Below are 22431 nucleotides of genomic sequence, written 5' to 3'. Positions count from 1 at the left end.
TATAATATTTTATTATAATTATAAGTACAAATGTTATATCATTTGTACTGTGTGTATGGGTGGGCGAGTGGGTGCACACTTGTTATTTTGGTTTATCCATCACTTTCCTTTTAATTCATAGAACACTGGATCAAGAAATGCCACATCCAGACTTATGACAAGAACTTAACCACACCCAGGAGTCCTGGACCTTGAGCTGGTTGCAGTGATCAGATGGAACTTGACATTGTTTCTTTTGGCGATGATAAATACACCCTGTGCTTGGAACGAAAGATAGAAATAGATATTTCATGACCAGAGAGTAAATTATGGCAGGTACTCTTAGGATTTACTGCTGTCTATATTTTCCTCACCATCCCCCAGCCTCCCTTGCAGTTCAGTTGACCACGTGACTGATTTCTGGCCAATGGGATGTGAACAGAAGTAAGGGAGGTTAATTGTGGGCCGTGATGTTTAGAAACTGCTGCTACTCCACATTCTTTCTCTCGCTCCTGTCTACCTGGCAAGAAGCCAAAGACTTAGAGGTCCTGAAGCCCCATAGTAGTCAGAGCCCCACACCCCAAGGCATGCCTTAGAGAATTGCTATCCAAGAGAGCTGCATGACCTACATCAGCCATTATTGAATAATATGCAAACCTATATTGAGTTCCCCCACTGAGTTTGGGGGTTTCTTTGTCAGCGTTAGCTAGCATCGATTCCTACAGATCCTGATCTTGAAAGATTCTTGGAAGAGCAAGTGAGAGAGTAGATGGGAAGAATGCAGGGCAGGAGGGAGTTCCTGTGGTGGCTCAGTGGGTTAAGGACCCAACTAGTATCCATGAGGATGCAAGTTCAATCTCTGGCCTTGCTCAGTGGTTTAAGGACCCGGTATTGCCACCAGCTGCAGTGCAGATGTGGCTCGGATCTGGCGTTACTGTGACTGTGGTATAGGTTGGCAGCTGCAGCTCCGATTTGACCCCTAGCCTGGGAACTTCCATATGCGTAGGTGTGGCCCTTAAAAAAAAAAAAAAAAAAAACGCTAAACAGGGCCTGGCACAATAATAGGTGTGTGACAAATGATAGTAATTTTTATATTAGCCATAATCTCACACTTTCTTGCTCTCGCAAAATGAATCTAGCCCAATGCCATTGTGAGTGCTTCCATAAATTTGTCTTCTCCATTGCGTGCTAATGGGCAAAGTAAACTGGAAACCGTGGAAAGATGAGTGGCAGAAAGAGATACTGAAACCAAAATTTATTCCCTGTCTTTAAAAATATACACATTTATTAAGAAAATTGCCCAACGGTTTACTGTTAGATTTCACAAGCAACCTTCAAGCCAGAGGATAAAGAAAGTTATAAATTACAAGTTAGAAGTTAAGTACTCTTCTTAGCATTTAACTAGTATAACCGCCACTACCCAAACATTTGTTTTACTGTGTATACAGAACAAGGCAATCATCCTGACATTCGCTGTTCCAGGCTGTGCCCCAGGAGAAATGGACAAATACCTCGTTAATACTGGCCAAGAGCTAATTTTCCTACAAATTGCCCTCCCACCAGGCCATGTGTTTTTTTTATACTGGCTTTGGAATGCTCTAAACTGAGGCACAGAAGGACCTAATTGATATATTTTATTTCTACCTATTTTGAGCAGTTTCTAGTAGACCTGTGACTCCCTTCATTCCACAAACGCTTTTTAAAAGAGTCAGACTCTTTTCTCTTCCGCTATTGTGAAGCAACAGCAACAACAACTACAAACATTCATTGAGCACTGACTATGTACCAGGTACTGTTTCATGTGCTCTGTAAATGTATCAACTCATTTTATCCTTTTAACAATCCTGTAAGGTAGAGATACTAACATTATCCTCATTTTATGGTTGGGGAACCTAAAGCCCAGAGAGGTTAGGTGACTAATTCCAGGTCACACAGCCAGTAAGTAGCAAAGCTGGGATTTAAACCTAGGTTGTCAGATTCCAGTACCTCTTAAATACTGGGTAAAACACATTCTCGATGACAAATGAAGAGAATATGCTTGAATATACTTATGTCATGTATTTCATTCAGCATCCATTGCATAGGAGATGAGTACCAGTTACTTCTGAAAGATACTTTAAACGCTTAGAGGCAGACACTTGTTTTTCTTGGAAAGCATGTGCTTCCCTATCTGAATGTAATTATAAAGTTTGAACATTGTTCATACATAAGCTTTGTGTTCTTTCAGTTGACTTTATTTCTTCTCCTTTGCATGCATCAAGCAGCCAAGTCTCAAATTATATCCTGAAACCCAGGTGACTTCATCTAGATTTTATAATAAGGCCTTTGCTGTGTTTTATCAAACATGAAGACCTCAAGGAAGAGGCCAAAGGAGAAATGAACCTTGTGGGAAACTTCTTCTTCCTCTTGGAAGACATTATTAAAGTTTGGAGATTGGAGACCAAATGAAATGTTCTTTCTTTCTTTTTAAAAAAATTTTATTTATTTATTTTTTCCTTTGAGGGCCACATGGAAGTTCCCAGGCTAGGGGTCAAATCAGAGCTGCAGCTGCCAACCTACATCACAGCCACAGCAACTCCAGATCCAAGCCATGTCCGTGACCTACACCACAGATCACGGCGACCCCAGACCCTTAATCCACTGAGCGAGGCCAGGGATTGAGCACGTGTCTGAATGGATACTAGTTGTGTTTGTTACCACTGAACCACAAGGGGAACTCCCCTCCCTGCATACTTTAAATCATCTCCAGAATAGGTATAATGCCCAGTACAATGTAAGTGCTATGTAACTTGTTGTAAATACTGTTTAAAACTATGTTAACAGTTGTTGGTATGCAGCAAATTCAAGTTTTGCTTTTTGGAACTTTCTGGAACTTTAAAAAAATTTTTTTTCTCTCCTCAGTTGCTTGAATCCACAGATGTGGCACCCCTGGATATGGAGGGCTGACTGTAATTCAGTCTCAACTTCAAGGTACAGCTGATCTTCTCTAAATTATCAGGTGGTACATAGATGGGTACTTTGTGCCCATCACTGCTGCAGATCAGAGGCACTGAGAGGGCAGAAGCCATTTCTTTGAGTTTGCAGTGTCTAGCTTACCTTTCCTGGATTTGGGTGCTGGGGAACAATTCTCAAGCCCCCTTTTTACTTTCTTAGTGATACAGAGCAGCAGCAAATCAGTTTATTGCAAACAGTCAAAATAAGGAAAGGAGATGATTTGTTTATTGATCATGGGAAGAAGACGACTTGGAAGAAGTCTTTGGAATTGGAAGAAGACTTGAGGGTGTTTGAATTCACGCTCATACTACTGATGATCTACCTCCATGGCCTTGGCAGTTGGCCATTCCTCTTCTATTGATGATTCCCAGGGAAAGGAGTCACTACTTCACAAGGCATAGGAGAATCTCCTGAGTAACAGTGACCATTCCTGCTTTCATTTGCCACCCATAAAAGCCTTTACCATGTCCAAAGGCCACGCGAAGCCTTGCCCCTCCCCCCACAACTTCATCTTCCTTTTTTCCAAGTTCAATGATTCTGACTCTGCCAACTCTTCTTCATGCAACATGATGGCAGTTAGGTTACCATCTTGGCTGCTTGCCCTCTGGTGAACCAATATTCAAGTAATGACCAAATGACTCATGGGCAGTGTTGTAGTGTTATCAAGAAATCAACAGTTTGCAGTCTAGTCTCATCTCTGCCTTAAAATGTACCCGAAAAATTTCCCACCCTTGGCCTCTGTCTGTATGGCTCACCCATATCAAGTCCCCTTGAGGTGCCTCCCTCAGCATCTGGCTTTCTCTCTCCTGCAGAATCTTCTTTCATGAGTTAGTCATTCACCATTTAGAATATAATCTAGAATTAATTAAATTCTAATCTAGAATTTAACATCCAGTCTCTATCCTGGCATCATTTTGGTGTTTCTGATGCCTGCTGAATCGTACTTCCTGGAAATAGTATCTTCCCGTCACATTAATATCTCTAAGGCAAAATGATTTTCCCTCAGACCCTCTTCTCCTGAGTTGCCTAATTCTGTCATTAATACCACAACCCTCTCGGGTTCTCAGGCTTTTAAATAAATGTTATTCCTCTCACTCACCCTTCTGCTTCCCCCAAACATCCCTCCATCAAATCCTGATTGTCCTTTCTTGATTATGTCTCCAAAATATGACATCTGGGGGCATTATTTACTGCAATTTATTCATCGCCGTGTCTCCCCAGACTGTTGTCTGTGACATCATATTCTGAAATGTTCCATGGAGAGGGATGCAAATGGTCAAGTTTGCATGATACTAGTTATACACAGGGATCTCTAGGAAAGTGGTGGCTTAAACAATGCACATTGATTTTCTCATAGTTCTGGAGGCTGGAAGTCTGACTGAGATCAGGGCACCAGCATGGTCGGGTTCTGGTGAGCTGTCTCTTCTCAGCCTGTATAGGGTGTTTTATGCCGTGTCCTCTCATGGTAGAGAGAGGTAGGCCTGGGGTTTCCTCCTTTCCTTATAGGACACTAATTTCATCATGAGGATTCTACTTTCATGACATTGAAACCTAATTAACTGCCTATCTCCAAACACCATCACACGGACTGTTAGGACTTCAATATATGCATTTTCAGGGAACACAACTCAGTCCCTAACATTCTTCCCCTGATTCCCTCTCCAAGTTCAAGCTATTCTTACACACAGATATACATACATGTCCTCTCAATAGCCCACAAACTCTTAACTCATGCCAGGATCAACTGAAGTTTCAGGTACAACTTCTCATCTAAAAATCATCAAATGAAATGTGGGTGAGACTTGAACTTGGACTCATCCTCAGACAAAATTCCTGTCCAGCTGTGAACCTGTGAAACCAGATAAATTACATACTTCCAAAGTACAAGAATGGAACAGGCATGAGATAGACCATCTCATTCCAAAAGGAAGACATAGGAAGGAAGGAGAAAGTGACGGCCCCAACCAAGTCTAAAACATAGCATGTCAGTGTGCGTTAGATCTAAAGGCTCTAGACTCACTCTCTTTGGTAGGACGCTCTGTTCTTCAGACTCACTTGGCGGCAGTGGTGGTGGGGGTTGTAATACCTGGGTCTTCGTGGGATGACCTCACACATGTGGCTTTGCTGCTGGTGGGCCCATCCTGTGAAACTAAGGTGGAGACAGCTTTGCCTTCTGCACCTGTGCATTCTGGGTCTGCGGTGAGAGCGGCAGCCCCGTGGGTCTCTGCATTGCCTTGGAGATTCTTCTAAGATTTTCCTGAAAGACAGCATGCAGTTACAGCCAAATAGCTCCGTGGTCCCACCTGGTAAAAGCCAAGATGCCTGACAGCCTTCCTTCATCCCTTCCCACATTTTCTGTCCTAAACTGGCAGTGTCTCTGCTGACATCATCTCATATCTATTCATGGCTTTCTGCTGAGATAGCTGATTAAGTTCATGAATTCTACCTTTGAGGTCTTTATCATATAGTGTTATATATACCCTTAGTGTTTTCAGAGCAAGCTTTCTAGTGTTTTTTGTTTTTTGTTTTTTTTTTTTTTTACAATATAGATTGGCTGAGAATTTTCTAAATCTTCAAATTCTGGCTCCCTTTGCCTTGGTAATTCCTTCTTCCAGTCATCTTTTTCCTTTGATATTTTACTCTAAGCAGCCAGGAGGAACCAAGCCACTTTTTCAGCACTTTGCTTAGACATCTCCCCAGCTAAATGTTCAATTTCATTCCTCACCAATTCAACTTTCCAAAAAACTAAAATTCAATTCAACCAAATTCTTTTTTTTTTGACAGTTTGTAACAAAGATTACCTTTCCTTCAGTTTCCAGTGTCATGTTCTCACTTCTGTCTGAGAGCTCATAAGCATCACCTTTAATGTCCATATTTCTCATGCATCTCAAATGCCTCCAACGTCTACCCATTACCCAGTTCCAGAGCTGTTCCCATGCATTTAGGTATTTGCTACAGCAGCACCCTACAGCTGGGTACCAAAATCTGTCATAGTCTTCTGGGCTGTCATAACAAAATGCCATAAACTGGTGGCTTAAACAATAGGCTTTTATCTTCTCACAGTTCTGGAAGGTGCCAGTATGGACAAGCTGTGATGAGGGTTGTCTTCCTGGCTTTTCTCATTGTGTTCTCACATGGTGGGGAGAGAGAGCCACTTGTGTCTCTTCCTCTTCTTATATGGCACTAATCCTATCTATTATCAGGGCCCACCCTCATGACTTCATCTAAAGCTAATTGCCTTTCAAAGTCTCCATCTCCAAAGACTATCACATTGGGGGTTAGGGTTTCAGTGTGAATTCTGGGGGACACAAGTCCACAGCAGTTTCCAAAAAGGGTTTGTCACTTAGCTATTTCTATGCTAAAAAACTGCAGCTTTTTAAAAATTAATTTTTTTTATTTAATGATTTGTATTTTGTTCCATTATAGCTGGTTTACAGTGTTCTGTCAATTTTTGACTGTACAGCAATGTGACCCAATCACACATACATGTATACATCCCTTTTTCTCATATTATCACACTCCATCATAAGTGACTAGATATAGTTCCCAGTGCTATACAGCAGGATCTCATTGCTCATCCATTCCAAAGGCAATGGTTTGCATCTATTAATCCCAAATTCCCAGTCTATCCCACTTCCTCCCCCTTGGAAATCACAAGTTTGTTCTCCATGTCCAGGATTTTCTTTTCTGTGGAAAGGTTCATTTGGGCCGTAAATTAGATTCCAGATGTAAGTGATATTACCTGGTGTTTGTCTTTCTCTTTCTGACTTACCTCACTTAATATGAGAGTCTCTGGTTCCATCCATGTTGCTGGAAATGGCATTATTTTGTTCTTTTTTATGGCTGAGTAGTATTCCATTGTGTATATATACACATCTTCTTAATCCATCCATCTGTCAATGGACATTTAGGTTGTTTCCATGTCTTGGCTATTGTGAATAGTGCTGCAGTGAACATACAGGTGAATGTGTCTCTTGCAAGGAAAGTTTTGCCTGGATATATGTCCAAGAGTGGGATTGCTGGGTCATATGCTATTTCTATATTTAGTTTTCTAAGGTACCTCCATAATGTTTTCCATAGAGGTTGTACCATTTTTTTAAAAAATAAACATTATTGGAGTAGGGTTGACTTACAAACATGTGTAGTTTCATGTGTACAGCAAAGAGAATCAGTTACACACATACATATATCCATTCCTTTTCAGATTCTTTTTGCATATATGTTACTACACAGTATGGAGTAGGTTACCGTGTGCTATAAATTTGTCCTTGTTACTTATCCATTTTATATACATGCATGTCAATCCAAACTTCCTAATTTATCCCCCCTCCCCCAGTATCCCCTTTGGTAACTGGAACTTCAGTTTCAAAATCTGTTTCTGTTTTGTAAGTTGTGTATCATTTTAAAAATTAGATTCCACATATTAGTGATCTCAAATGATATTTGTCTTTCTCTGTCTGCCTCACTTCATTTATGGTAATTCCTTGGCCCATCCATGTTCCTGAAAATGGCATTATTTTATTCTATTTTATGGCTGAGTAATATTCCACTGTACATATGGACTACATCTTCTTTATCCATTCCTTTGTCAAAGGGCATTTAGGTTGCTTCCATGTCTTGGCTATTGTAAACAGTGCTACAATGAGCATTGGGGTGCATGTATTTTTTGAATTATGGTTTTCTCTAGATAGATGATCAGGAGTGAGATTGCTGGATCATATGGTAGTTCTATGTTTAGTTTTTTAAGGAACTTCCATACTGTTCTCCATAGTGGTTGCACCAGTTTAGGTTCCCACCAACAGTGCAGGAGGGTTCCCTTTTCTCCACACTCTCTCCAGCATTCATTTTTTGTAGATTTTTTTTTAACAGCCTCATATGCAGCATATGGAAGTTCTGGGGCTAGGGGTCAAATTGGAGCTGCAACTGAGTCCTGTACCACAGCCATGGCAACAGGATCTGAGCTGCATCTACAACCTATGCCACAGCTTGTGGCAACACCAGGTCCTTAACCCACTGAGTGAGACTGGGGATTGAACCTGCATCCTTACAGAGGCAACATCAGGTCCTTAACCCACTGAACCACAATGGGAACTCTTATTTGTAGACTTTTTGATGATGAACAAAAACCCTGCAGCTTTAGAAACAGCTTTTTAGTGGTTCTTTAATACTGCAACCATTTATTATTCCCCATGAATCTGTGAGTTGACCAGGCAGTTCCATTGTCTGTGGCTGTGGTTGGCTAGGCAGTTCTCCTGGTCTTAGTAGGAGTTCCCTCATATGTCTTGTGGTCTGCTGGCTGTTGGCTGATCCAGGATATGTATGGCAGGTCTATGGCAGGTCACTCTGTTCCATGTCTCTAACTTCTCAGAAGGATGGTCTGGACGTGTCCTCATGTAACTGAGTCCAAGAGAAGAAGCTGAAGTATGCAACTCATTTTTCAAGTTTTTGCTTGCATTATGTTTGCTGTTGACTCATTAGTCAAAGCAAGTTGCATGTTCGAACTCAAATTAGATATGGATCCAAGAATGTGTAAAATTTATATCATGGGTACAATCCATATTTCACTTAGGGGTAAAATATTCCCTTTTTTCCAAAGAATTGCTTGATTCAAATAATTCTTATTTCGAGGCACACATTATGGCACAAGCAGTGAACGAAGCAGATTTAGGAAGAGACTGTTCTAAGATAATGATAATTAGGGAGAGAAAGGGGATATTTCTATCCCTCTGCTCACAGAGATAGTGCTACTGCTTTCTCTTTCCATGATCTTCATTTTATATCCAAGCTAGTGCCCTGTGGTGCTCCTAGGCAAATAGCCTTTTCTGTGTCCTCTATTTCTTGTTTTTAGGGCGTAAGCATCAGTCTCCATGACCTCTGAGTTCCAAAGGGCAGTTGCTAGTCAGGGAAGGGAGGGGATGCAGAGGCCAGGAAGGAACAGTCAAGAGACAATAGTGCAGCCTTGGGGCAGGGCTCAGGTTCCTACTTAAGGAATATGCATAACAATATCTTTGAGCCTTTTGGCAGAACTAAAACCCCCAACAAATGGAAGAATTACTTGAGGAAGTAGTCTTTATTCCAGGGAGAAGGGGACCACCAGAAGCAGTCCTGGGGCCACCCAACACTGGCTTTGAAAGACAATTCAAGCTTGCCTCTACCCTGATCCTTGTCTGCAGCCATATTTTCCACTTCCCAAACTATAAAACCACCTCCTAACCCCTTCCAAAGGGGGCACAGTCTTTAAGGCATTAGCCTGCTGTGGTTCCCTTTGCCTGGCAAAGCAATAAAGCTATCTTTTTCTCCTTCACCCAAAACTCTGTCTCTGCGTTTCTATTTGACAACGGTGGACAGAGGCCGAGTTTCAGCAACACTTTCCTTATCTATTATCCCTCTAACGGAGAGAAAGTTGGTCCAAGGCTTGGTCTGCTTGGTCCAAGACTGGAATTTTTTGGCCACAGTTCACTAGTGGGTGGAGACATAACATTGACCACCTGCGGCTTTTCTGTCTGAGCTCTCTTCTGATTTGGGGGAATGACTTCTGTCCTCAGGGCTGGATGAAGACCATTGCCTTGTGGACCTTTTCACTTCCTCTGCCCCTAGCAGTGAGTGTGGTTTTTAATTTCCTGTTTCCATGTAATAACCGGATAGTCATCTGCCCGGAGGTAGGTCCACCAATCTTTCATTCTGTAGGGCTTCTTTTCTTTTTATTTTCAATTTTTAAAAATTAAGCATAGTTGATTTACAGTGTTGTGCCAATTTCTGCTGTATAGCAAAGTGACCCTGTCATATATATATATATACACACACACACACACACACACACACATGCACACACACATTCTCTTTCTTATATTATTTTCCATCATGGTCTATCCCAAGAGACAGGATATAGCTCACTGTGCTGTACAGTAGGACCTTGTTGCTTATCCATTCTAAATGTAGTATTTTGCATCTACTAACCCTAAACTCCCTGTCCATTTCACTGCCTTCCTCCTATTGGACTTTTGAAATATGCGGACCATGCAGTTACTTAAATAAGTGAGTTTGGCAGTGGTTTTGTGGATTTGGGCGTGGAAGATGGAATGTCGTGAAGCCCTCCTGGAGTTTGAAACAAACCTTGTGCTTCAACACTAAGCATGAGAAAAGAAAAGCTCTTCTCCCCCTTGACCAGAGTGTGGTAGGAATGGGCATTTACAAAGCTAGTAAATAATATCACCATATTTCCCTCTTGCCTACGCATTCTTACATGCATAGTTCTCTTGTCCTGGCTAAGCCTGCCTACAAGGACGCTCACTACTTTCAAGCTGTAGTCATTCATCCCACCCACAGGGCACTTATCACTTTCTGCTTTATGTCATCGTTCTTTATGTGACTGCCCCCCCCCCACGACAGTGTTAGTTTCTCAAAAGCTAGAATTATATCTTAACCTTCATTGTAACTTTCCATTATCCCCATGGTGCTTCACATGATACTTTGTATTTATGTGCATACAAAAAAACAAAAACAAAAACAAAAAGTACCTGCCAAATGAAACCACAGAAGGGTAAAATCATTTGAAAGGTTATGTTGTGAAAATGTGCTTAGAGTTATGAAGCACATTTAACAGGTGCATGTCTGTTTTCCTCCACGGTCCTTAATGTTCAAACAGTTAAAAAGTGCTACTGGAAACATTGTTTGAGACGGGACATTATCATACTGTGACTCCTAACAGGGAGGAGAGAGACTGGGTGAGACTGAAGTTATTACATCCTGATGGAAATTCGATGCCAGAAGGAAAGAGGAAAATGGGAAGGAAGTCAAGAAAACATTCTTTGCTTGGATTTGATTCCAAGGGTGGACAAAATTCTGGGGTCAACTTTTATTTTGCTTTCATGGATACACTTGTACCTGATTGTGGAGTGTGATTCTTTCAATTCATAAAAGGTCAAAATAAAAGAAATAAATTCTCAAATTTATTTCAGAATTGGCCAGAATGAGAAATAATATATTTTCATTGATAACAGTGGTTCTTTAAACTTGCCATGTGCTTTATGGCTTTGTTTTTCACACCAAAATACTAGACTGGAAGAAAGCTAAGAGTTCAGCAGTTTATTGCATATAGTACCATATACTTTTTAATGTTATCAACATTTATAATAATAGTAGCATGACTGTGATGGGGTCTCATTGGTAACTCCTGCTCTTGGCAACTGACTTACCAACACAAATATAACCTGGAATGTATTGGCGAGAAATATATATGTACTCAAGGTTTTAGAAGGAGAGAGAAGAGACCACATCACACACTCAACATCAAAACTTCATCCAAATAACAGCGCTGTGGTGAAGTGTCCTCCTCTTTCAAAATCATATGCTGAAACCCTAATCCCAATGTGATGGTATTTAAAGGTGAGAGCTTTGGGAAGTAACTAGGTTTATGCGAAGGTAGGATGCTCATGATGGGATAAGTTTCCTCATAAGAAGAGACACCAGGAGTTCCCATCGTGGCCCAGTGGAAATGAATCTGACTAGGATCCATGCAGATGCAGGTTCCATCCTTGGCCTCGCTCAGTGGATTAAGGATCTGATGTTGCCGTGAGCTGTGGTGTAGGTCACAGACGCAGCTGGGATCCTGCATTGTTGGAGCTGTGGCGTAGGCTGGCAGCTACCGCTCCTATTTGATCGCTAGCTTGGGAATCTCCATATGCTGCGAGTGAGGCCCTAAGAAGACAAAAAAAAAAAAAAAAAAAAGAAGAAGAAGAAGAAGAAGAGACACCCGAGAGCTTGCTTTCTCACTTTCCCTCCATCATATGAGAACACAGAGAGAAGGTTGCTGTCTTCAAGTCAGGAAGAGAGGTTTTGTTGGGGAACCAACTGGGTCAGCACCTTGATCTTAGACTTCCTGGTCTCCAGAACTGTGAGAAATAAATTCCTGTTACGCCACCTCATTCATGGTATTTTGTCAGGGCAGACTGAGCTAATACAGGGATGCCAGTGGTAATTATACCAGGACGCTGGTTGTAAACCTCGACTGTCCGAGGCATGTTGGAACATACGGAAATCACCCGTTAGCTTCACTCTTTCCACCTGAGTCCAGGTCTTCTGTCTTCCTACCTTAAAAAGTGTCTTATAGGCTCCTGTCACCAGGGAAATGAAAATGAAAAACATAATAACACTCCACACCCGCCTAACATGGCAAAGATTGACAGTACCAAGAGTTGAGAAGTGTGGAGAAACTTGTACAGTGTTGGTGGGAGAGGAAAACTACAAACACTAGAGAACTAGTTGGCGCTTTCATATAAAGTTAACTATAACTCTGTCACAAAATCCAGCAATTCCATTCCTGGGTGCTTTGTCCCAGATAAATGAAAAAAATATACATCTATGAGAAATTAATGTAGAAATATTCATAGATCGCTCGTTCAGGACAGTCAAAATCCGGAAACAAAATATCCATCATTTGAGTGGATAAACAGTTCAGAGTATATCCGTGTCATAGAATACTTCTCCCCAAGAAAACTGGAAACAATTAAGATGTCCATCAATAGGAGAATGAATAAACCATGTGTGATAAATTCATATGATGAGGAAAAAAGAATGGAGGGCTGATGTGTGTAACAACACGGATGAATCTTAAAACACTTTGCTGAGCCAAAGAAACTAGATACAAAGGCGAATAAACTTATGATTCCATTTATAAGAAATTCTAGAACAGGCAAGCCCATCTGGCCCCGGGGTGGAAGTGAGGACTGACAGCAAAGGGCTTGCAGGGGACGGGCTCCAGCGAAATTTTGAAATTTCGGGAGTAACTGGGAAGGTTATCTGTCTTGACAGTGGTGGTGACTACAAGGGTAGATGGTTGTCACAACTCACTGAACCGTCATGTACGACGGTTGCGTTTTATTACATGTGAATTACACCTTGATAAAGTTGATTTAGAAAGAAAAATACTGAAAATATTCCTGCAATTATCTTGAGAATTCTGACTCTTTTCAGCTCGTATATCCTCTTCAGAAAATTGAATGCTCCTGTACCAATGTGAAAATCAAGACTGTTTATTGATATTTAAACATGCCTTGTGTTGTCTTCTACTCATTGTACCAAAGATATATGTTTGATAAATGTTTAGAAAGTCTTGAAATAGGCTGCGATGTGGTTCTTGTTTTGAGCTATTATCTGTAAGACAGGGTTAGTTTTGTATATTTATTCTGATTTGTTTTTTGTTTTGTTTTCTTTGCTTTTTGTCTTTTTAGGGCCACACCTGAGGCACATGGAAGTTCCCCAGCTAGGCATTGAATCAGAGTAGTAGCCACCGGCCTGCACCACAGCCACAGCCATGTCAGATCCAAGCCTCGTCTGCAACCTACACCACAGCTGACAGCAACGCCAAATCCTTAACCCACTGAGCAAGGCCAGGGATGGAACCTGTGTCCTCATGAATGTTAGTCGGATTCGTTTCCACCGAGCTACGACGGGAACTCCTTTTACTTCTCCAGGCACAAGGTCCTAAACGAAAAATTCTGAAACTTCTGTTGGCTCTAGCCATCCTATTCTTGGCACTATTTTCTTGACCCATCTTTGTCCTCTTTTTAAGCCTTCTCTAGTCTTGGATTTAAATGCCACATAATAATAAATGTCCAACTTGGAAGTAACTATGCACCAACTTAAGTGAGGATTGGTCATTAAATTATCCCAACTATCAGCTGCCAACACAACTCAAGGGTTGGAGACTGGAATCTGGTGGCCAGCTGTTCAGACTCTTTTAAGCAAAAAGCAGAGTCTAAAAGTCATCCAGATGAAACAGAATATGCAGGTGGCATCATTTAACTTGATGACATGACTCACCATGCTTTGTAACTGGGTCCCCAAGAGTTTTCCATTTGGGTTGTTAAAATGTCAAAGGAGAAAATGGCTGATGGATCTGGTTCAGGGGTTTCGGCAGGACTTGACTCCCATAGCTAGAAGAGATCCACATCATCACGGAACCCAGTTGCCCTCCAGGCCCGAGGTAGGACCATGTAGAAAGTGGCAACAAGAGAGTTCCTCCAGACCACTCTTGCTGGCCCCCTCTGATGCTACCAGCTTTCCCGACTTTTGCTCAACGACTAGATTCAGCTGTCTTCCAAGCCTTGTGGACTGAGAGTAGAGCCTGGAGCCGCCAGGCCTGGGATGGTTTCTGAGTGGTTTCCAGGTAGTTGGTCCCCTCCTCTCCCAAGCTCCTCTTTATACGTCACTGCTGTCTCTAGGAAGGCATCCTTGAACAGAGGAATCATAAAGGTAATTTACCAACCATTTTTTTTTTTTCAAAATCAGGCTCAGAGATAGTATGTGATAGTCCCCCTGACAACTGCTGATCATTGTTGAGAACTCAAGTTCTAAATCTTAAATGTTCCTCCTCCAAGGCAACTTCTCTCTCTCTCTCTCTCTCTCTCTCTTTTTTTTTTTTTAGGGCTGCACTCACGGCATATGGAAGTTCCTAGGCTAGGGGTTGACTTGGAGCTATAGCTGCCAGTCTACACCACAGCCACAGCAACGTCAGATCCGAGCCTCATCTTCGACTTACACCACAGCCCACGGCAATGCCGGATCCTTAACCCACTGAGCAAGGCCAGGGATCGAACCTGTATCCTCACGGATGCTAGTCGGGTTTGTTAACCACTGAGCCACGATGGGAATTCCTGAAAAATGCTTCTTAATGGAGCAGTTGGCGTCTGATCATTGCTGGCGCCCATGGCAAAGGGGAAAGAGCTCTTTGGAGGGTCTGGCAATCAAATGCTCACATATCATTTTGCTGACATCTTATTGGTCAGAACCGGTTGCATGGCCTTACACAACCTCAGAGGCTCAGGAACTTCCGGAAGGCTGGAAGTATTTAGTGAGTATAATTAGTGGCTAATTCACAGGATTGTTTTAAGGATGAAATGAGTCAATGCCTGTTACACCCTTAGAAAAATGCCTACCACTGAGTGAGAGCTCAGTGGTGTTTACTAAATGAGCTCCCTCCTGCCCAGGGGATGCTCCCGTGGGAAAGAAAAGATAGGAGCTGGGTTGGTTGTGTTCATAAACAGCAAAAGGGTTAATTCCAGCACCATTTCTCCGGGCCCTGTGGTCCTGATACAGGGCTTTGAGGCTAGTTGGCATGGGATCTTCTCCATGTTTTCTCTTTTCTATGCCCTAAAATCTTCTTCCAGTGCAACCAGAGAGTTAGGGAGCCTGGCACCTGGGCACCTCTCAATCAAGAAGCAATTCAGGGACAAGGCAGTGGCTGAGGTCCCCACAATCCTGGGGGAGGATATGAGATTTTGATTGGATGTGCAAAGGAAGAAGCAAAAAAAAAAAAAAAAAAAAGGAGTCAGAGTTATCCTCAAACAGGGAAGGAGCCCACATGAATGGCAAGTGATTCACATTTGTGTAAGTTTGCGGTGAAGCTGATGTCCAGGGAAGGCTGAATTCTGAATTTCAAAGCAGACCACAGTCTCTTAACATCTTAAAGTGGGCCTCCTGTGTACCTGATCTGGCTGGTTCTCCAAGGTGATTTGTCCTTTGGTCAGTTTTGGCTCTCTTGGATAAACTCTTCAATTTCAAAAGTATTATGTGCTGGATTTGAATACTTGGGTCTTCGACGTTCTGTTTTTCTACAAATAACTCCCCTCGATTTATCTGAAGTCACATGGATATTAATTTTTTTTTTTTTTGTCTTTTTGCCTTTTCTAGGGCCGCTCCCACGGCATGTGGAGGTTCTCAGGCTAGGGGTCGAATTGGAGCTATAGCCACCGGCCTACGCCAGAGCCACAGCAACATGGGATCCGAGCCGCGTCTGCAACCTACACCACAGCTCATGGCAATGCCCTGAGCAAGGCCAGGGATCAAACCCGCATCCTCATGGTTCCTAGTTGGATTCCTTAACCACTGAGCCACGATGATGGCTACCCACGAAAGTGCTGATGGGGGAGCAGAGTCCTGGGCCAAAAGGGGGAAAGTCTCAAGTTAATTTTGAGAAAAAATGCCAGAAAAAAAATCCCATTTTCATTACTCAGGGGACTACTATGTGTCCTAGGAGCTAGGGATCTGGCAGTCACAACAGGTCCTTGTACCTTAGTCTTCCCTGCACTGGTGGAGAGGGAGACACCAACTTGACTGTGGAAACCCAGGAATACATGTGACATTCTACTTACATTGCTGGAGAGAGCAGCCTGTTAAACTCAAATCTGGCTAGAAGCTTGGGATTCTTTGGCAGGCTCATCCTAATACAACTATGATAAATCAGGGACTCCTTTGAACTTTTAAATGAGAATGATTAGTCACTTATTTGTCTCTGCACTCATTTGGCAAATAGTTATCAACATCCATCTTGTGGCAGGCTCTGTCCTAGGCTTTAATTAAAGCAATTCGCAAAATAAACAGAATGGATGTTACAAAGGACTGAGACAGATCATAAGGGCCAAGTAAATAAAGACCATATTTCACCAATTCTTAGATGTGCATTTTTAAAGTTGCAATAATAATAAGAACTGAACTAGAAAATGTATGCATACTGACATATACAACGTAAGTTTCTGTCGTGTATATATGCATTCATTTGTATAATTTTTTAGACCACAAATAAGTGACATCGAACAGGATTTATCTTTCTCTGTCTGATTTATTTCAATATCTAGGTCCATCTGTGTTACTGCAAATGGCAAGGTTTCCTTCTTTTAGGGCTGAGTAATATTGCAAGGTGTATGTATACCACATCCTCTTTGGTTCGTCCTTGTTCCGTATTTAAATTTCCCTTCTTCCTTAGTGAGAACCCTAGATACCGACCACATCAATGACACATTAATTATTTGCTCAATCCTATTACACATGTAAAGTAGTTTTAAAAATGCTTTACTCGCACCATTGAGCAAAAAAAAAAAAAAAAAAAAAAGAACTAAACTAAGAGGAAATCCGTTGTTCCCCAGTCTTCAACCCTACTCAACACTAAGGATACACATCAACACACAGTGTCGTAGTCACTTGAATTAGTTATCCACCTCCCCCCTGCAACAGTACAGTTTTGTGTTTCTTTAAAATACTTTTGGGTTGGAGTTGCTGCTGTGGCACGGTGAGTTAAGAATCTGACTGCAGCAGTTTGTGTTACTGCAAAGGTGTAGATTTGATCCCTAGCCTGGAGCAATGGGTTAAAGGATCTGGTGTTGCCCTAGCTATAGGGTGAGTTGAAACTGCGGCTCAGACTCAACCCCAGCCAGGAAATTTCCATACACCTCACTGTGGCCATAAAACAAAACAAAACAAAACAAAACAAAACAAAACAAAAAAAACAACAAAAAAAACCCTTTGGGTTTTTTAAATTTTTATTTGTTTTCTGTCTTAGGTTTTCTTTTCTCCATCCCATCCTTGTTGATTTTAGATTATTTTTAAAATACATAGAAAATGAACTTGCTTCTGAAAGTTAAATCCATGTAGAAGGCATAGTCAGAAAAAAGTCCCCACTCCCGTGTTTCCTACACCCTGTTCTCCTTCCCCCAAATTCAGTACTCTCTGCTTTATTCTTCCTCAATTTCTTTTTGTAAAGATAAGCAGACATATGTTTCTTATGTCCTCTTCTCTTTTATACAAAAGATAGATTTTTTTGCATGTTGCTTTCATCATTTAACATTATCTCTGGGAAATTACTCCATATCTGTTCTTAAAGCTCCCCATTCTTTTTTTTAGCTGTATAGTACTCCACTGTGCCTATGTCTTATAGTTTATTCAACCAACAGCCTATATTTGGACATTTAAGTAGTTTTCAATACTTTAAATTATAAATCATTAAATTATAATAAACAATCACATGCATATGTATTTTCATATTGAAAGTGTATGCTTGGGGTAAATTCCTAGATATGGGATTGCTGGGTTAATGGACAGTTTTTTAGATAGTGCCAAATTTCCCTCTCTAGGAGTTATAAAACTCCAAATGTGAGCTACATTCATGCAGTGAAATACCATTCAGCATCCCCTTCAACATTGAATGAGGGTACTTGTTCCCCCAGAGCCTATTATATTCCTATACTTAAAGTGGAAAATAAAAAGTTAAACAGAACTGGATTTAAAGACTGAGAATCTTGGACTTGAGCAAAAACTCTGATTTTATCACTTGCATGAGTTTAGGAACTCCCAAGTGCAAGCCTCAGGTTTCTTATCTACAAAACAGAGATGGTGGTTGCAGAGTTGAAAAGAGAGTGCGAAGACAAGGCTTTGGAACCAGAGAAGATGTATATAAATGTTGCCTGCTTATACTGTGCTTTTGCTTGCTTTATATTAATCTTGATTAAGATGAGTTTTAAAAACAAGAATTCTGGCAACTCAAGGTTCCAAGTGGACAGGAATCTCCTCCTGATTTATGTTCTTACTGTCTGTGGACCATAGGGCTGCCAGATAATATATAAGACATGCAGTTAAATTTGAATTTCAGATAAACCATGGATAATTTTTAGTATGTCTCAAATAGTATAAAGGGCATACTTATACTCAAATGTATATATGTAGATACATATATGCAAATATGTATATACATGTATATAAATATATACATCTTACCTGAAATTCAGCTGAGAAGTCTATATTTTTATTTGTTAAGTCTGGCAACCCTATAAAAGGGATGGGAGAATGAAGATTTGTAAGTGAAATTTCATGTTCTTGGTCCAAGACGGTTAAAAATGCAAATTCAGTGTCCAGTGGTAGATGACTGGATAAACAAAATGTGAGCTATACATTCATGCAGTGAAATACTATTCAGCTTTAAAAATGATATATACACACTACTAATATATACACACTACCGTATATAAAGCAGATAACCAACAAGGACCTACTGTATGACACAGAGAATTATACTCAGTATTTTGTAATAACTTACTTACAAGGTAAAATATTCTGAAAAAAATATATATACCTGACTCCCTTTGCTATACACCTGAAACTAACACGACCTTGTAAATCAACTATACTTCAATAAAAATAAAAATAAAAAAGAATAAAATTTGTATACATTCCACAACGGATGAACCTTGAAGACTATGCTAAATGAAAGAAGCCAGCCACAAAAGTTTATATATTGTATGATCTCGCTTGTCTGTGGTACTTAGAAGAATCAAATTCACAGAGACAGAAAGTGGAGAGGTTACTAGGGGCTGAGGGAGTGGGGCATAGGGAGTTACTGAGTGGGTGTGGAGTTTCAGTGGGGAATGATGACGCCATCACAGTATGAATACATTTAATGCCATTGAACTGCACACTTAGACATGGTTACATAATAAGTTTTATGTATATTTTACCATAATAAAAAAAATTACTGAGTTCCCACCATGGTGCAGTGGGTTGGGTCGCTGCAGAGGTGAGGGTTTGATCCCAGCCCGGCACAGTGGGTTAAAGGAACCCAGCATTGCAGCAGCTGTGGTGTAGGTCACAGCGGCAGCTTGGATTCACTCTCCTGGCCCAGGAACTTCTATATGCTACAGGTGACACGTAAAAAAACATTCAGGGTGAGTTACTTCCCTTTTCTGGTTCTCGGCTTTTTCATCCACAAAGGGGGCCCCTGGACCAGTGAGGAAAGAATGAAATAGAGTGTCCTTACCTGATTCAGGGTCACCAGTGGCCTTGGTGAAAGTATGAGCTCCTCCCCCACCTCCACCCTTGAAGCTGGGCTTCTATTTCAAGATATGATCAGGTCAGGGAACCTGTAATTTTAATCAATCGACTTCTCAGGTATATTCTAAACAGCAGGAGAGTCATTCACTAGAAGAATCCAGACACTTTAACAAGGAATTCAAGAGCTGAAATAATTAATGGATCTCACTGAATCCCTTCATTCACACCAAGCATCCTCCTTCTGGAAGAAATATCTTTAGAAGTTTTTGGAAAAGTTCAAAGCCATTAGAATTCAACCCAAACAGAAACTCAAAGGCTTAAATAAAATATGTCCATGTTGATTTCCGGACTTGGCATAGATATTATTAATCCATTTTTTTCTTTATCTTTTTTTTTTTCCTCGTCTTTTGTCTTTTCTAGGGCCGCACCTGCGGCATATGGAGGTTCCCAGGGTAGGGGTCGAATTGGAACTACAGCTGCCAGCCTACGCCACAGCCACAGCAATGCCAGATCTAAACTGCATCTGCAACCTACACCACAGCTCACGGCAACGCCGGCTCCTTAGCCCACTGAGCCAGGTCAGGAATAGAGCCTGCAATCTCATGGTTCCTAGTCGGATTCCTTAACCACTGAGCCATGATGGGAACTCCCTCCTTCATGTTTTTACTTTCCTCTCATGTACTTTACATATTTTTCCCCTGAAGTTCTCAGCTTTAACTTTGAACTTCACTCTTTGAGAAACATCACCACACAGAATATTGATCTTTGTCTTATTTGTCCCTTTTATCAGAGAAAGAATGTAATTTCTGACAAGGTGCTAATCTGTAGATTAAAGGGGATTTCAAATTGTCTTTAGAAAAAAGGTCTATGCTATTCATTACTGGAAGAAAGATAAAAACAAATGTTCAGACTTTTAAAAGTCACTTTTCAAAACAACAACAACAATAACAACAAAAACCCCAACAGGAGTTCCCATTGTGGCACAGTGGAAATGAATCCAACTAGGAACCATGAGGTTGTGGGTTCCATCCCTGGCCTTGCTCAGTGGGTTAAGGATCTGACGTTGCTGTGAGCTGTGGTGTAGGTCACAGATGCGGCTCAGATATTGCGTTGCTGTGGCTGTGGCTGTGGCTGTGGCTGTGGTGTAGGCCGGCAGCTGTAGCTCTGATTATACCCCTAGCCTGGGAACCTCCATATACCATGAGTGCAGCCCTAAAAAGCAAAAACAAAACAAAACAAAACAAACCCAACAACCCATTCCTATTTGTACTTTGGAAATACAACATTGTCTCACAGGTTCATATGAAAAAACAATAAAATCACTACCATGCAGGGGTCTGTGGTCCAAAATGGGTAATCAATGCAAGCTGTCCCATCCTTTAAGATGCTCTTTCCTTGTGTTACAGGATCTGACACTGACCGCCTTACCTGGTCTATAAATAAGGCTAACGGAGGTCAGCCTGGGAGTAAAAATTCCAAAGGCGCTGCTAATTCTGTTATTTATCATGAAAAATCAGGGAAACCTATTTATTAAGAACTTAAATGACTCTGGGAAGGGAAATATATGAGGTACTAGTCAGTGTCTATAAAATAAATTTTTCTCAAGGGCATGTGCAGATCCCTGGTAATGTTTGCAGCGAGTAAGACTATCCCTTTGGAGGCAGATTTTGCTCAAATTCTGGCTCTGCCTTTACTACCTGTGTCATTTTAATAAAACCGCTCGACCTCTTTGTGAAAGAGAGCCAAGAGTCCTTACAGTCAGCTCTGTAGCTGATGCCGGAGGAACAAAACATGGATAATCCCCATAATGATAATTACGGTAATGAGAATGATAATGGTAACAACAGCTATTATTTCGACGTCTACATGGCCCCTGCTCTGGCCCGGATGCTGTTTGAAACACTTTATATTTAAGAACCAAATTTCCCTGATGGCCCGTGAAGAAAGTTCAGCCCTAATTACTACCTCACAGATGGGGAGACTGAGGCACATTATGAGGATTAAGCAGTGTCACTAGAACAGGAGCTCCCTGAAGGTAAGGCCTTGTGCTCCTGCTCTGCTTTCTTCACTGCTGTGACCTCAGTCCTTAGAAGAGTGCCTGGTACTTCGTAGAGGCTTAAGAAAGCTCACTGAATACATGCCTGCCTAAGCAGGGGGCGGGGTGCTTGTCATGGGTTAGATACCCAATAACTGGCAGCCCTCTCCCACCCAACGCCTGCCCCAGTTAGCAGGCATTCACTGAGCGGCTACTGTGGGCCGTGCATGGACCTACATCTTTTACACGTGTGACTTCATCAAATTCTCACTGTAACTCCATACAGGCGGCACTATTATTTCTCCCATTTCGCAGATGTGGGCCCTAAGGCCCCAAGATTATACTCTGAAAAAGAGGCACGGCCACGACTGGAAACTAGGTCCTTTTGGTCTCCGGGATCTTGTTCTCCATTACCGTGCAGTGGATCCTGCAAAGTTCTAATCTTTGAGATTCAGAAAGTCAAACAGAACTCACCAGAGACAACAAGAGGCCCACACGACGCAACTTTCAAGGGAGAAAATGTTCCGCTCTTTTCCAATTTGATAACCACACATTCTCTTCCTTTTCTTCCTGCAGCCCAGCTCCGATTTCAGCACTCTATGCAAAACCCTTCGATGATGGCACTTTGTCCCTGGCAGGAAACTCCAGGCTCTTCACAAAGTCGCCGCCACCCCCTGGCATGATGCCAGTGGGCAATGGATATTTGCTGTGTGAATGGACCTATTCCATCCATGGCCTGATTTGGTGGTTTCTTTACATGGCAGCCAATGTGCCGTCATGCTGGCCTCAAAAGGATCATGTGCATCCCTCAGGGGGAGCGGGACAGG

General features: G+C 41.6%; 1 long non-coding RNA gene across 1 annotated transcript; it reads right to left on the bottom strand.

Annotated features, from left to right (window-relative positions):
- Positions 1-1219: 1219 nt before the first annotated feature.
- On the bottom strand, positions 1220-22196 carry LOC146400311 (uncharacterized). Its single transcript, XR_014812149.1, has 4 exons — positions 22079-22196; positions 19556-19658; positions 6746-6917; positions 1220-5230 (listed from the first exon to the last, which is right to left on the bottom strand). It is a non-coding gene; the product is annotated as an uncharacterized LOC146400311 (long non-coding RNA).
- Between the last annotated feature and the right edge of the window lie 235 nt (positions 22197-22431).

Source organism: Sus scrofa, chromosome 8 (assembly GCF_054392235.1).
Source record: "Sus scrofa isolate SSC_HxYL_T2T_F1_AM1 chromosome 8, Sscrofa_HxYL_maternal_Yorkshire_Landrace_v2.0, whole genome shotgun sequence".
Classification (NCBI taxonomy): Eukaryota; Metazoa; Chordata; class Mammalia; order Artiodactyla; family Suidae; genus Sus; species Sus scrofa.
This window is presented reverse-complemented; position numbering and strand designations above follow the sequence as displayed.